Source organism: Podarcis filfolensis, assembly GCF_964270895.1.
Source record: "Podarcis filfolensis genome assembly, chromosome: 5".
Lineage (NCBI taxonomy): Eukaryota > Metazoa > Chordata > Lepidosauria > Squamata > Lacertidae > Podarcis > Podarcis filfolensis.
In genome coordinates, this window is record NC_139608.1 from 79,669,300 (window position 1) to 79,682,422 (window position 13,123).

The following is a 13,123-nucleotide window of genomic DNA, read 5'->3' on the forward strand; positions in this document are numbered from 1 at the left end:
GGAAGCACTTGAGTGCCTCAGCCACTTCTGTTGCATAATGCCAACACCATCTCTGTAGTTCCCTCTGTGTACAATTTCTTCTTTGGGGGAGAAAAGTTGGATGAACTTTCCACACTGAGACCTGTCCCTTTTTTTTTTTTTTTTTTTTTAATATGTTGCAAGAGGTCAACAGGGCTTACTCTCAAGTTAAGTGTACTGGGGATTTTCACAAGCCTTAAGAATAAAAATTTAAAAATTGGTGTTCGAAAACACCTACATCATACAGGCACACTCATCAGAGATGAGTGCATATGCAGCAGCAAACCCAGCTTAGCTGCTGGTAGCAAGGGAAATGGCTCTACTCGCTTGGGTGAAGATCAATCCATAGGAATGCTTTTCGGCTTCTGGAAGTTTCAGATAACATTATACATTGCTTGCCCAGGAAGCATTACTTAAAAACTCTGCAAATGTTATGTTTATGTTCCCGAGAAACCCTAAGAGCAGCTACTAAAACCACTCAGTATTATGGAGCCCTAAATGAATGCACACACCAGTAAGAATATGTTCATATCTGCAAGTATCCAGTCCAGGAATTCACAAAGTCTCTGTCATGATAAATAAATATAAGGAACTATTGGGTCCAGAGTAGCTCGAAAGCTGCATCTCTGCAGGATTTAATGCTCTGAGGTCCCTTACCCCACTCCAAGAACCTGGAAGGTGGGCAATTGAGCCATATGTCTGCATCATGTTCAATTCCATAATTCCCCACCCTCAGATATGCCATAACTGCTCTTTCCCTTAAGGGAGTCTACAAGAGTCACCTCCCCTGAACTTGTCTCCTTCCAATCTGGAGTCATGAGAAGCACAGTGATTCATACAAAACTTACAAAGCGTGGGGAATTCTTACTCTTTCACACTGTATTTTTATGCTGTGCACCACCCTGAAATCTACTGATGAAGGGGAAGAAGAAGAAGAAGAAGAAGAAGAAGAAGAAGAAGAAGAAGAAGAAGAAGAAGAAAGTATACTTGCCTTGTGGTGAGGAAGTATGTTTTGACTATCACAAGTTTGGAAAATTCTTCTCTGGCTGGCCTGACTGCTGATGCAAAACAAACCTAATGATGACATCAGTAACTTTACTGTCACTATTTGTCAGCAGCTCCTCTTGCTTTTGGACCACAAGTCTATCCAATTTTCAGAGCTATCTTGGAAACCGTTCTCGAGTGCTGCATTGGAATTGCACACAGGGTACACCATGTGCCAGATGAGCAATATCAGGTGATGTTGCTGTGCCTGAGTCAGTGATTACAAAATGTAGAATAGTCTTTTCTCATAACCAAGCAGCTATCTCTTCTTCCAATAAAACCAAGCTACCAGGAGTTATTGATTGCTTAAAAACAAATGGAGCATTTGCTGTGCCTTGTTACACTGTGGGTTGTGATCACTCCCTTCTCTGTGTATGCCTTGGAATGTTTCCTTTTTGGTTTCACTTTCATTTTGCCATGCTCCTGTGTTGTAGAGTGATTCCTTCACTTGCTGTGTTGGCCAAGTCTTCTCTCTGCTTGGAATAAATGAAGGAGGTTGTGCTAGGTATCTTTATGGCTGTAGGCAGTTTGCTGCTTCTGTAATTCCTCATGTGAGCACATGTTTGGAATCCCACCTGGGGGAAAGCAAATGGGGTAGATTTCTGATCAAAATCACCCTCTCATAAAGCTGATTTTATGTTTTCTTTAGAACAGCCATTGTGGCTTCCTTTGTATGCAACATATAGTCTGCCCCCAACCCCAATTCTCTGTTACGCTGTTTTCATCAACCAAGCCCATGGCAACTTTGCCCTCCTTGAAATATCTAAAGACTAGAGTGACTCGCTTATTCAAGGAACACCTAGTGAACCTATTGATTGATCAGGGTTTATGAGCCTTTTGATTACTTTAGCACTACTTTCCTCCTTCCCACCCATGTATGTTGTGTGTTTCACATTGCAAGTCTGAAGACAAGAACTGTCTCTTTACAGATTTTTGCAAGCTCTTTGGGAAAAGAGCAGGGTGAAAATGCTTTAAATAAACAACTTAAACACCCACCCACCACAAAATCAGTAGAAAATGAAGACTTCATTCACAACACATTAAAAAACCAAATGGAGAATAACAGAAAATCTAATCACAGACTATCTGAATGCAGTGCAGACATTTTCTGCAATGATCACAGCCATGTATCTGCTAATATCATCCTCTATGCCTTCAGTCTACCATGTTTATGTGCCATTTAATCAGATCCAAAGGCTACCATGGTTGGTCAATTCTCAGCCAATTTCATCATGTAGTAATGCCTGCATTGCTTGAGCAACAGGCATGGTAGGGGACTATACAGGTGCCCATGATGTATTTGCCTGACCAGTTAAACCGAGCTTAAGCAGTCTGAAAAGCCAATAAACCTCAAAGCTGCCCTAACAAATAATGAAGTTTGTTACTGACCCCATTTCTGGATCGCCGGCCTACATCCACAGACTGTGCTAGGCTCTGCATTGATCCACCAAGTTCTCTTCTGGCTCTACATAGGACTGAAAACTCATCCTGAACCACAACTCCATCCCGAGAGGCTAGTTGTTGTTTACCACAGAAGTTTGGGAAAGGTTGTAGCTCACTGGTAGAGTGCCTGCTTTGCATTCAGAAGATCTCAGGCTTGTTCCCCAGCAATTGCAATTTCTGCTGCATTTCCCCATCCAAGTAATGCTGAAAACGTACCTTTATTTGCCTACCTTCACATCCACAACCCCGTGCAAAGTAGCTAACCTGCGGCAAAGTCTCCCCTGCCATACCTTTCATAAATAGCCCTAATCAATCAAGCCTGTTTCAGCTTCCTTCAATTTTATTTTAAAAAGCAACAACAAGCATCATTTCCATTAATAGAAAATATTAGTCCATCCTGCAGTGCTTACCTAAGTAGCAAAAACATTAAACTTTGGAAGCATAAAATATAAATGATCTATATTGAGCAGTGAGGTCACTGCTGAATCATAGTCCTAGTCAAACATAGGTCATAATCAAAGTACTAAAAAGCCTGCAGGTCATCATCTGGTCAAAACCTCTGCTCTACACAGAGATGGGCACTAAGAGGCCCATTGACTTTCCCAACGTAGAGCATACCTCATCTGCTCAGAGAGAATGGATAGCTGGTTGGTTGAGGGAGCACACCAGAAGGAAATGGAAGCTCCCCATAGGTCACAGAAGCATTCTTGAATCCAGGATAAAGCTATACTGGTGAGAGGTGCAGTGCACATAACCTGAAGAGACAGCCTTGCTTCCAGGAACCATGATGGAGTGACAAGGATTTGAGCCAATGTGACTGCAGCATGGAGCGATGAATTTACATGCATTCGCATTTTGCACAAATGGCTTCCCGCGGTCTCCTTAAAAAAGAAAAGAAAAAACAACCCAAAGTGAACTCAGCAACTCTGAGGGAGGACACAATATTTTTCATTTATACTACTACAGTGATCCTCGGATGAAAGGTGGTATATAAATTTAATTAATAATAAAAATAACATTGAATAACAATGTATTGGGGTGGGGTGCCCAAAATACTTCACTTTATTTCATTCATAAATAAAACAACCAACTAGCAATACAGATCAGCAGTTGGAGGGTCAGGCTGAAGAAAAAATATAGCTGCTCACATAAAAGGCCACTGAGTGGCTGTGTTTACATGTAATCATAATCCAAGAAAAATGGCTTTGTAAACCAAGCCAGAACTGCTTGCTGGTCTAAAACCATTCTTGTTGGCTTATGCATCCTGGCTTATTAGGGCAAATCAAAGCACAACCCCAGGCTCAGATGTAATGCTAAGCTATCCTCTTCCTGCTTTACCTGCCTGCACCAAAAGAGAAGCAAAGTGAGGAGTTCATGCACCATGCAGTTTTTAAAGCCAAGCTTCTTGGTTTACTGTTACAGGCCAATATGGGTGGTGAGTTAATGATTGAGCTGAGGCATAGTCCTAGTCCTTACGGAGGTTATACCTCTGAATTTCAGAACCTACCATGCCACAGTTCAGAACTTCAGAAATGTGGGTAGCAGCTCACATGATTGTATGTTCCTGCTTTCAAAAACCTTATCTTCATAAATAAAACTAGCATGTTAAGTAGAAGGCCAGCACCTCTGTCTTGAAATCAGCTTTCCAGCTATCTATTTGATGCTTTCCGAGAAACGTTCCCTCTTCTAATCAACGCCGTCTCTACAGTGTAGGAAAACTTCCCACTATCTACAAAACACTGTTGCTCACCATCCTCTGCTCACACCTAACTTCTAGAAAACAGAGCTCTCTCTATTTCTTTCCATCACGTTATATAGCCAAAAAAAAAAAATCACACCCACCAAATTACAAAGATAAAAGTTATTGCAAACAATGGCTGCTAATTTTGCCCATTGGTTTGCAGTTTGGCAGGTGACATAACCCACAAAGCCCACAGACTTCCTGTGCTGTGTTGGCTTCATATCCCAATCAAAAATGAGAACAGCATGAAGGAACTTTCTCTACATTCCCAGTCCTGCTTAGCTGCCTTCCTTGGAGGCCCCAGTCTGGCCCCACCACAGAGAAACATCCCTGCCTTCCCCAGGTTATGCCCTCTAATGTTTTCTGGATACACTATGCCAGTAGGGCCCATATGCTCTAGGCTGCATTTCTATATTCTTTCATGAGACTTACTTCAACGTTGACATAGGCTGCAGTCCTGTGCATAGATACTGAGAGTAAATCCCACTGAACTTAAGAAAGCCACTCACACCATTAACCTTGAAGGCTTTCGTTTAAGTTGTGCCCTTGGGTAAGGAAGCCCAGGGTCCTTACAAATGCTGAAAGTGCTCATATAAAACAGTTTTTTGCATTCAAGAAAGATTTGCTTGCTTATTTTTGCATGCTGGGAATCTGTAGAGACAGTCTGAGAGCTGGAAATTAACAGAGCAGGAAAGGTAGAAACTAATGAATCTCTATCAGGATAATAATGTAGGAAAGACAACACACAGGCAAAATATGCCTCAAATCAATGGTTTGCGTAGAAATGTTTTACTCTTAATTGATCTTGTTCTTGAATCGTATTTTTTTTTTAAGAATATCAACCCATAAATGAATCAATATGGGTGTCATCTAAAACTAAAGAACAATTGAATGAAACGAATGAAAAGGCTTTTCAAAGGCATGGGGACCAATACATTTGGGTTGAGGCAGGGTTGTTCACCCATGAGGCAAGGTGAGAAGACCACTTCAGGCAACAGGCTCTACAGAGGCAGCAGATCTAGCCACCAATGAATGCATCAATAGCAGCAGTGCAATCCTTGATGATCGGACCTCTCCCTGCCCCCCTCCAGTTCCACCTCTACAGTGGCCTCTTGGCCAATAGGAGGCACTGTGAGTCCCCTCCCACTCTTGTTCCCAATGTATATCTTTATCCCCGTCCCACTTGTTCCTGATGTAGCTATTCATTTACCCCTTCTTCCCTGGTGGGAGAGGGGGCGCCATTTTGTGGTTAGCCTCAGGTGCCAACAAGTCTTGAGCTCTAGACAAAGAATTTTGTCTAGCTCTAGACAAAGCTCTAGAATTTTTCATCCCAAAACTTTTTAAACTACCATAATCAGGGCCAGCCCAAGACATTTTGCTGCCTGAAAATACAATTTAGCAAAATAGCATGCCAGAGTTTATACTGAGCCTAATAAGGCCTCATGCCTAATGTTTATTTCAAGTTTGGGTTGCCCCCAGAAGAAGTTTAAATGATGTGCAAAGCAAACCTAAGTGGGCTGGTGAAGTGGCAGATGACCCAAAGCTCTGCTGTCTTACACCAACCATGGTGGATGGCTTGAGTGTTTCTTGCCCATACAGTGGTACCTCGGGTTCGGAACTTAATTCATTCTGGAGGTCTGTTCTTAACCTGAAACTGTTCTTAACCTGAGGTACCACTTTAGCTAATGGGGCCTCCCGCTGCAATTTCTGTTCTCATCCTGAAGCAAAGTTCTTAACCCGAGGTACTATTTCTGGGTGAGCAGAGTCTGTAACCTGAAGCATCTGTAACCTGAAGGTATCACTGTATTTCAACTTTTTCTCACTGTTGAGAGAGAGGGAGTGGGGGAGCATCTGTGCTAGCCCCAGGCTAAAGTTGGTAATGAACCCAGCACGGGGGCCCATTGGGGGAATGAAGAGGCTTTGGATCCAGCAAATCCAAGGCTGCGTCTGCTTCCAGAACACCCCATTCCCAAGCCAAACCTTGGCTACCACCAGCAAAAACACCGCCAGATCTATGCCATTGTAGCTTTCCATAGATGTAATGGGTGGGAAACTTGCCACAACATGCATTTACGCCGCCACAAAAAAAATCACATCAACAGTGAAGGGGATATCCACCCAATCCTCATGCCTAGCAGATCTGGGGTTCATGGTTGTGCTCATGGTTATGTAGTTATTTCCCTACAATTTATACCTCAAGACCACAATTTAAGCAAGTCCTACAACAAAGCAACTTTCATGATGCCAAGCAGTTTTGGATCTGGTCACAGTACTTGCATGGGGGGACCAGTAAGGGCCCCCATCTACACTGCCCTGAGAGCCACGAAAGAAAGAAAACAGAATAAAATTGTGCTTTTAAAAAAAAGGTGATTGCAGAAAACTCGGTGGAATTACTCAGGGAATCTAAACAGGGGATAGTTTTTAATGTTTCATTATTGAAGTGTTTGTCACAGGGGAGAGTTGCTCCCCCTACTCTGAGATATGAAGGCTGCGCTATCGATTAGGATTCATCATTGAATTTTGACAAATTCTTTGTCACACTGTAACTCGTTTTGTGATAAATAATATCTTGCTAAGGAAAGATGAGACAACAGTAATAGAACAGATGGGTTCAATCTTTTCAGCAGAGACTTGGAAAAAAGACAATGAAAGGAAATGTATTGTAGTAGAAGGGAAATCATTCTAGCGAGAAGAATTATTTTCATTCAAAATGTCCTTAGTAGTCAGGCTAACTGAGCATTTTAAAGTAATTCTCGCTGTCAGTAAACAGACAGTTTTAAGTATGCATACACTGAAATGATTCCTTATGTGCAAATGAATAACTGCTATTTTCCACCCTTTAGGAGAGACAGCAAATATTTTGTGGGTCTCCGTCCACCTGGCTTGGCGCTACCAGCTCCACCATATTCCCCATGCAGCCAAGTTGCTCCTCTTCCCTCACTCCTACACCACAACACCTGCACATTTCTTTCGTGTCTACTCACTGCAAGGAAACATTCGAAATCCATCCAATTTCCTTGAAAGCAGCCTATCCTTTTGACATTGCAAAGCCAAAGTCCCTCCTTGTCATCTCCTCACAATCTTTGGAGTCTCTTCTTCACCCTCAGTAAATCAGAAGAACTTTAAGTGCTTCCAGACTGTTGCTATTCTGGGGTGGCGTTCAATCATATGCCAGAAAATTTGGGTTATGAATTTATGGTTTATTGCATGACTTTCCCAGAAGATGGGACTTTTTGCTTGAAGGAAAGTGATGAGGAAATTCAAGGAAAATAAAACCTGCTTTGCTGTGATGTCGTCTAGCCTCCCCAGATATAAATCAAGTGATTGCTCATTAAATAGCTGTCACCTTGTCTCTGCACAAACAAATCAGTATGAAATGTCATTAAACAGGCCATCTGGAGGTACCCTTTATGAGGTGATAGAGATTCCCAATTCTAACTTGTGTACATTGTTGAGAACCATAAGAGTATCATCTCAGGTTGTCCTTAAAATGTTATACTCTTTGAACTGAAGCATTGTGAAGAAATATTTTTAAAATCAGCACAAAATGGTGAAATGGCAGCCCTCATTTATTTTATCTGTAAGAACAAAACCCATTGCTTAATTCTACAACAATGTAATGTGTCCCCCCCAAAAAAAAACCAGGAGTGAAATCTGATATTTTTCTGTAGGCTGCTTTCTATAACTAATCACGCTTGTATCTCACTCTTCCTCCAAGGAGCTCAGATAGCTTGTATGGGTTTCTTCCCCATTCTCACAAAAAGAATGTGAAGTAAGCTGGGCTGTAAGATAGTGACTGGCCCAAGGTCTGCCTATGAGCTGCATGGATGAATAAGGATTTGAAAATTCACACTAGTTTGTTAAATGACTTGAGGACTCATTTATTTCTGCACTGTGAGTGCAGATCAATCAAATCATTGTACTTTTGTTTTTAAAAATTACACAAGTTGCCTTGTATGATGCTGTGTTTTAAACGCTGAAGCTGTTAATGGGTGCTTGCTAATTTTGATCACAGACTTTGCTGTGCAGCATGATAACTGCAGTGCAACATGCTGAGGAATTTCCTTACGTTGCTATAATGTACTCAGTTTTGTCTTAAATACCTTGCCAAAATAAATTTTCATTGGTTCATCCAATGCCAATAATTTACATTATTATTGTATTGTCTCTAAGTTTTTGATGCAGAACTAATAAACCTGACCTGAAACCTGTACAGTTAGATGTTAATGGAATAACAATCATATTTTGGCTCCCACAGCTTATGACCATAAGAAACATGCATTCATCCTGATCTAGCAAGAGGGATTGTCACTGTGTACACCAGAACTCATGAAGACTAATTGCATAGGAAGCATTACTACCGCCAAACAGTTGCATGAGGTAGCTGTGAATAGAAAACACCACTAGCTCATTTAGGGATGAATATAGAGAGCATCCATATGACGAATCCTTGTGGGGATTCAAATGTGCATCCTTTGATAATCTAAAACAAACAAACCCTAAGCATCACTTGGATTACATAAATGCACCACAAACTACCATTTTATAGACACACTCTGCTCATATGCTTCATACTCACTACTAATAGCTATCTGAAATACATGCATGTTACTTCTCCAACATCTACACCAAGTCACATATGCCCTTTAATTATCATTAAGGAATCTTCCTCCCCTTTAACTCAATGCACATTACATACTGCTATTTACAGTGCTCTTTTCCCACGTTAAATGTCACCATCCATTTCTCCAGCCCATATAGATTCAGATACAATCCCACAAGTTTCTTTTTTGGGTTCCCCCACGCACTGCCAAGTTTGCCTGCTCTTTTAACAAGAGGTTTTAAAACATTGTTTTTGTTGCTAAGCTTTATTGTTTGTGGTATTTTATTACCGTTATATTTCATGTTAAACCCACCCTGGGATTATGAATTGATAAAGAGTACGACAGAAATGGAATAAGTAAACAAATGAAATTTCCTTCAGCATTCCTTCTCTTTAGCACTGACACCACTGTGCTCTTCAGGGAAATCGATGCTGTCAGGTGAAAAAGGAGAGACATCCGTACTGGTCAAACTGACTAGGTTTCCTCACCGCACTTCTGTATGGGGGAAGAAGTTAAGGTGTGGAAAAGCCACTCAGAAATATATTTGGCTCTATGGAAAGAATGGCAGGATGAGGACTAAAAATGTGCCAACGGTGGGGTAGAGGCTTAAAATGTCTTTAAGTGACGGGGGTTTTTTTGTTTGTTTGTTTTTAAAAAAACATTTAGGTAATGAGCTCATTTTTAAAAAAAACCTTAGGGATTCCATGAGGTAATGTTACATGTAAAGTTATGCCTCACCCAAGCAGTGCTAAGTACACTGTGACAGCTAAAAACAAAGAACTCTGCAACCACAAGAGAGAAATCCTATCTTCTGCTTCTCTAGAGGCAGCGGCAGAGCAAGCCAATTGGGTACCTGGGGTGGTGCACGTGCCTTGTGCCCAGGGGTGGGGCCAGCTGCCCATGGGGGTGGGGTGAACCAGGGCAGGGCACTCCGTGGGGCCTCTGAGGAGTCTGCCTGCCTCCTCCCAGTAAGCTGCCCTACAGGTGAGGGGGGTGGCGGGTGGACCCTTTGGGGCAGCATGGAGCCGGCGGGCGCCTAAGCCACCACGTCACTCCCAGGAGAGACGCATGGCTCAGGCACACTGCAGGCCCCTCAGTGAGTGCCACCCGGCATTTTGTCACCCCCCTCAGTGGTGACACCCGGGGCGACCCACCCCCACCACACACTCCTTTCTCCACCCCTGTCTAGAGGGTTACAGAATTAAGGGCAAGGCATACCAGATTAGATTTTGCCTTTGAGTCTTTACAGGCAGGTCCCATCTGCATTGTACATTTAAAGCAGTATCATACCACTTTAAAGAATCATGGCTTCCCCCAAAGAATCCAGTGAACCGAATTTTGCTAAGAGTGCTGAGAGTTGTTGGGAAGCTCCCATTCCCCTCACAGAGCTACTATTTTCAGGGTTCTCTGTGAAGAATGAGGGATCATTAAGCCGCTCTGCAATTTGTAGCTCTGTGAGGGGAATGTGCGTCTCATTACCAGGGCCAGCCCACCCACATGAGGCAAGGTGAGGCGACTGCCTCAGGCGGCAGGATCCATAGGGGCAGCAGATCCAGCCTCCAAGGAATACATACCTGTGGTATGAATCGGCCGTTTCCTCAGGAGGCCTGCTAATGCTAATACTACCTCTACAGTGGCCTCTGGGTGAATTGAAAGCACTGCTGCTGTCCTCCCACCAAACACACCGGTTGAGGGGGCCGGGGCAGCGCAACTTGAACATGTGTACATGATGTCAGGCTGCTGCAGAATTTGAAAAAAAATGGAAAATTGGGGGGGGCCTCCCCCCTCCCCAATGGCACGCCTACCTCCCACCCTTGTTGCAATGTAGATCTATTTCCTCCTTGTTCCTGATGTAGATCTTCACTCTTGGCAGGAAGGGGGGGCACAAATTTTTGTGGTTCTCCTCAGGTTCCAAAATGTCTTCGGCCAGCCCCGCTCCTTAAAACTCTCAGCACCCTTAACAAAAACTACTTAAGTTTGTGGACATCAGAGTTTGGAATTAGAAAGGAACCTGGGGAGCGGGAATCCACAAGGAACAGAACTGGGGAAGGGGAATTGAGACCAAAGAACTTGATGCATTTACTCACTTTCTGTTCCCTACAACTAATCAAACACTGGAGGTGTGGATGGAGCTCTGACTATGCTTTCTCTGCCATCCACCCCACTCATGTCAGCAGCACTAAATGAGCCCTCCCTTCCTGAAGTGATTGTTGGGGAGAAAAGGGGTTGGCCACAGAGAAAGCGTGCCAAAGTATGTTTCTGGCCCCATCCCATGTTTGGCATCGGCAGTGTCCACACAACTGCCATCCAGAGACACAGGCAAATGCAACTAAAGTAACTGTGCTAAGCCCAAACTCTAGGAACCTTTTAAGAAACTGGTAAACTTACATTGTTCTGCCAAGCCTATGACTGAGCAGACCACTATATATATTATTTTTACTGTAAAGGTTTTAAGGCCTTATTGCTGTTTTATTTTATTGATTTCCTAGTTTTTATTGGACTTAGTATTTATAGTCTTGACTAATATTTTAGGCATGATTTTTATTGTTGTAAGCTTCCTTGAGAGTCTTAGCAGGCTAGTTAGTGGGGTAGATGTTCAAAGCAATATATTTTAAATCCTAGTATAAACTAGAAGGTGTTTTGAGTGCAAACATATGAACAGATTGCCTATACAGTGGTACCTTGGTTGTCAAACTTTACCTGTTCCAGGAATCCGTTCGACTCCTGGAACCATTCAAAAACCAAGTTGCGGCTTCCTGCACTCAGTCGGAAGCCATGGAAGCCATGTCGGACATTCGGCTTCCAAAAAACATTCACAAACCAGGACACTTCCGGGTTTGCGGCTTTCGGGAGCCAAGCCATTCAACAACCAAGGTACCACTGTAGAAGTAGACTTTGTTTGGATAAATATATTGATATCTGAAACAAGTTTATACAGCATATAGAAGGTTATTAGCAACTATGGATAATAATATGACATATCTATACAATAATCTATAGAAATGAAATTGATGTTACATATTGTAAAACAATTCTGTAAGGTAGGTTAGGCTAAGTGATGGCGACTGGCCCAAGGTCACCCAGTGAGCTTCATGGCTGAGTGGAGATTCAAACCCAGGTCTCCCAGTACTCCAGTACTCTAACCATTACACCACACTGGCTCTCATATCCACTGACGGCAGTTTAGATCTAGTCCTTTTCAGTTACAGTAGTTCACACACTGAAGGTTTGGAACCAGACTAAGTCAGCTGAATTTAGGCCACAAATTAGTCATGACCTAAGCTCTCAGTGATGTGGGCCACAATCTAGTTCAGTTAGCTTTCATCACGCCAACAATTCCAAAGAGCTCCAATTTGGTGTTGAATTGTAACCAAAGCACAGAGCAATGAAGTGTGAAGAAATTATGTGATTATTGCATATACAGTGGTACCTCTGGATGCGAACGGGATCTATTCCAGAGCCCTGTTCACATCCAGAAGCAAAAGCAACCCGCATCTGCACATCTGTGCGTGCAGCGATTCGCCACTTCCGTGCATGCGCGTGACGTCATTTTGACCGTCTGCACATGCACAAGCGGCAAAACCCGGAAGTAACACACTCCGTTACTTCTGGGTCGCCACAGTGCGCAACCCGAAAATACTTATCCCAAAGCTACTTCAACCCGAGGTATGACTGTACATGAAATGGGTGTGTTTTTTCCCTTTACAGAAATAGGAATTCAGTCTAACTAATGGGTAAAATCCATGAGGAACAGAGCTAACATTAATATTATTTATGTCCATGAACATAAAGTTCATAAAGGAAAGATAACATCTTCTGGAATAAAATTTAATTTTGATACTATAGGAATTTGTATAAAAATATCAGACTGAGGACTTATAGGGGACTAACCTGTAAGTTAACACGCAATGGGTTCTATTATTTCTTGAAGCTGATTTACATTCTTCACCATATGTTTCAAAAACTTAATCAATAAAAGATTAGACTGCCTTTAAAAAATCCACAGCCATGCTAAAAGGCACCTGTTAAAATATATGGTGCTCTGATGATTAAAAACAAAGAGAGAATTCTTGTCTGCAACCAGGTCATATCTTAGTCTTAAGAGGAAAAGAAGAAGACTAGCAAGGCCTTATTTGTGTCATTCTTTTTTTTTAAGATAACAGACCCAAATCCAAAACAGACCACTTCATTAAAGCCCATTGGAACAAATGGGTTTAAGTAAGCATAACTTTGTGATGGATTTAGACAATAACATTCCTATATGTGTGTACAC

At 42.3% G+C, this 13,123-nt stretch overlaps 1 protein-coding gene and 1 long non-coding RNA gene across 8 annotated transcripts in view; one reads left to right on the forward strand and one right to left on the reverse strand.

Annotated features, from left to right (window-relative positions):
- LOC310763012 overlaps positions 1 to 7,536 on the forward strand; it is a 37,286-nt gene extending 29,750 nt beyond the window's left edge. The window contains exon 3 of the long non-coding RNA XR_014548362.1: positions 7,090 to 7,536. This is a non-coding gene — a long non-coding RNA (uncharacterized lncRNA). The remainder of the gene's footprint in view (positions 1 to 7,089) is intronic.
- The window catches only part of RET (ret proto-oncogene), a 123,748-nt gene that overhangs the window by 98,963 nt on the left and 11,662 nt on the right, over positions 1 to 13,123 (reverse strand). For 2 of the 7 annotated variants that reach the window (XM_083614584.1, XM_083614590.1), the window contains exons 5-6: positions 3,124 to 3,386; positions 1,010 to 1,637 (exon numbers count right to left, since the gene is read on the reverse strand). The exons of 2 other annotated variants lie outside the window; for them this stretch is intronic. The gene's annotated coding sequence lies outside the window, so the exon portion shown is untranslated. The remainder of the gene's footprint in view (positions 1 to 1,009; positions 1,638 to 3,123; positions 3,387 to 13,123) is intronic. 3 more of the 7 variants (XM_083614587.1, XM_083614588.1, XM_083614589.1) reach the window with 3 other exon arrangements.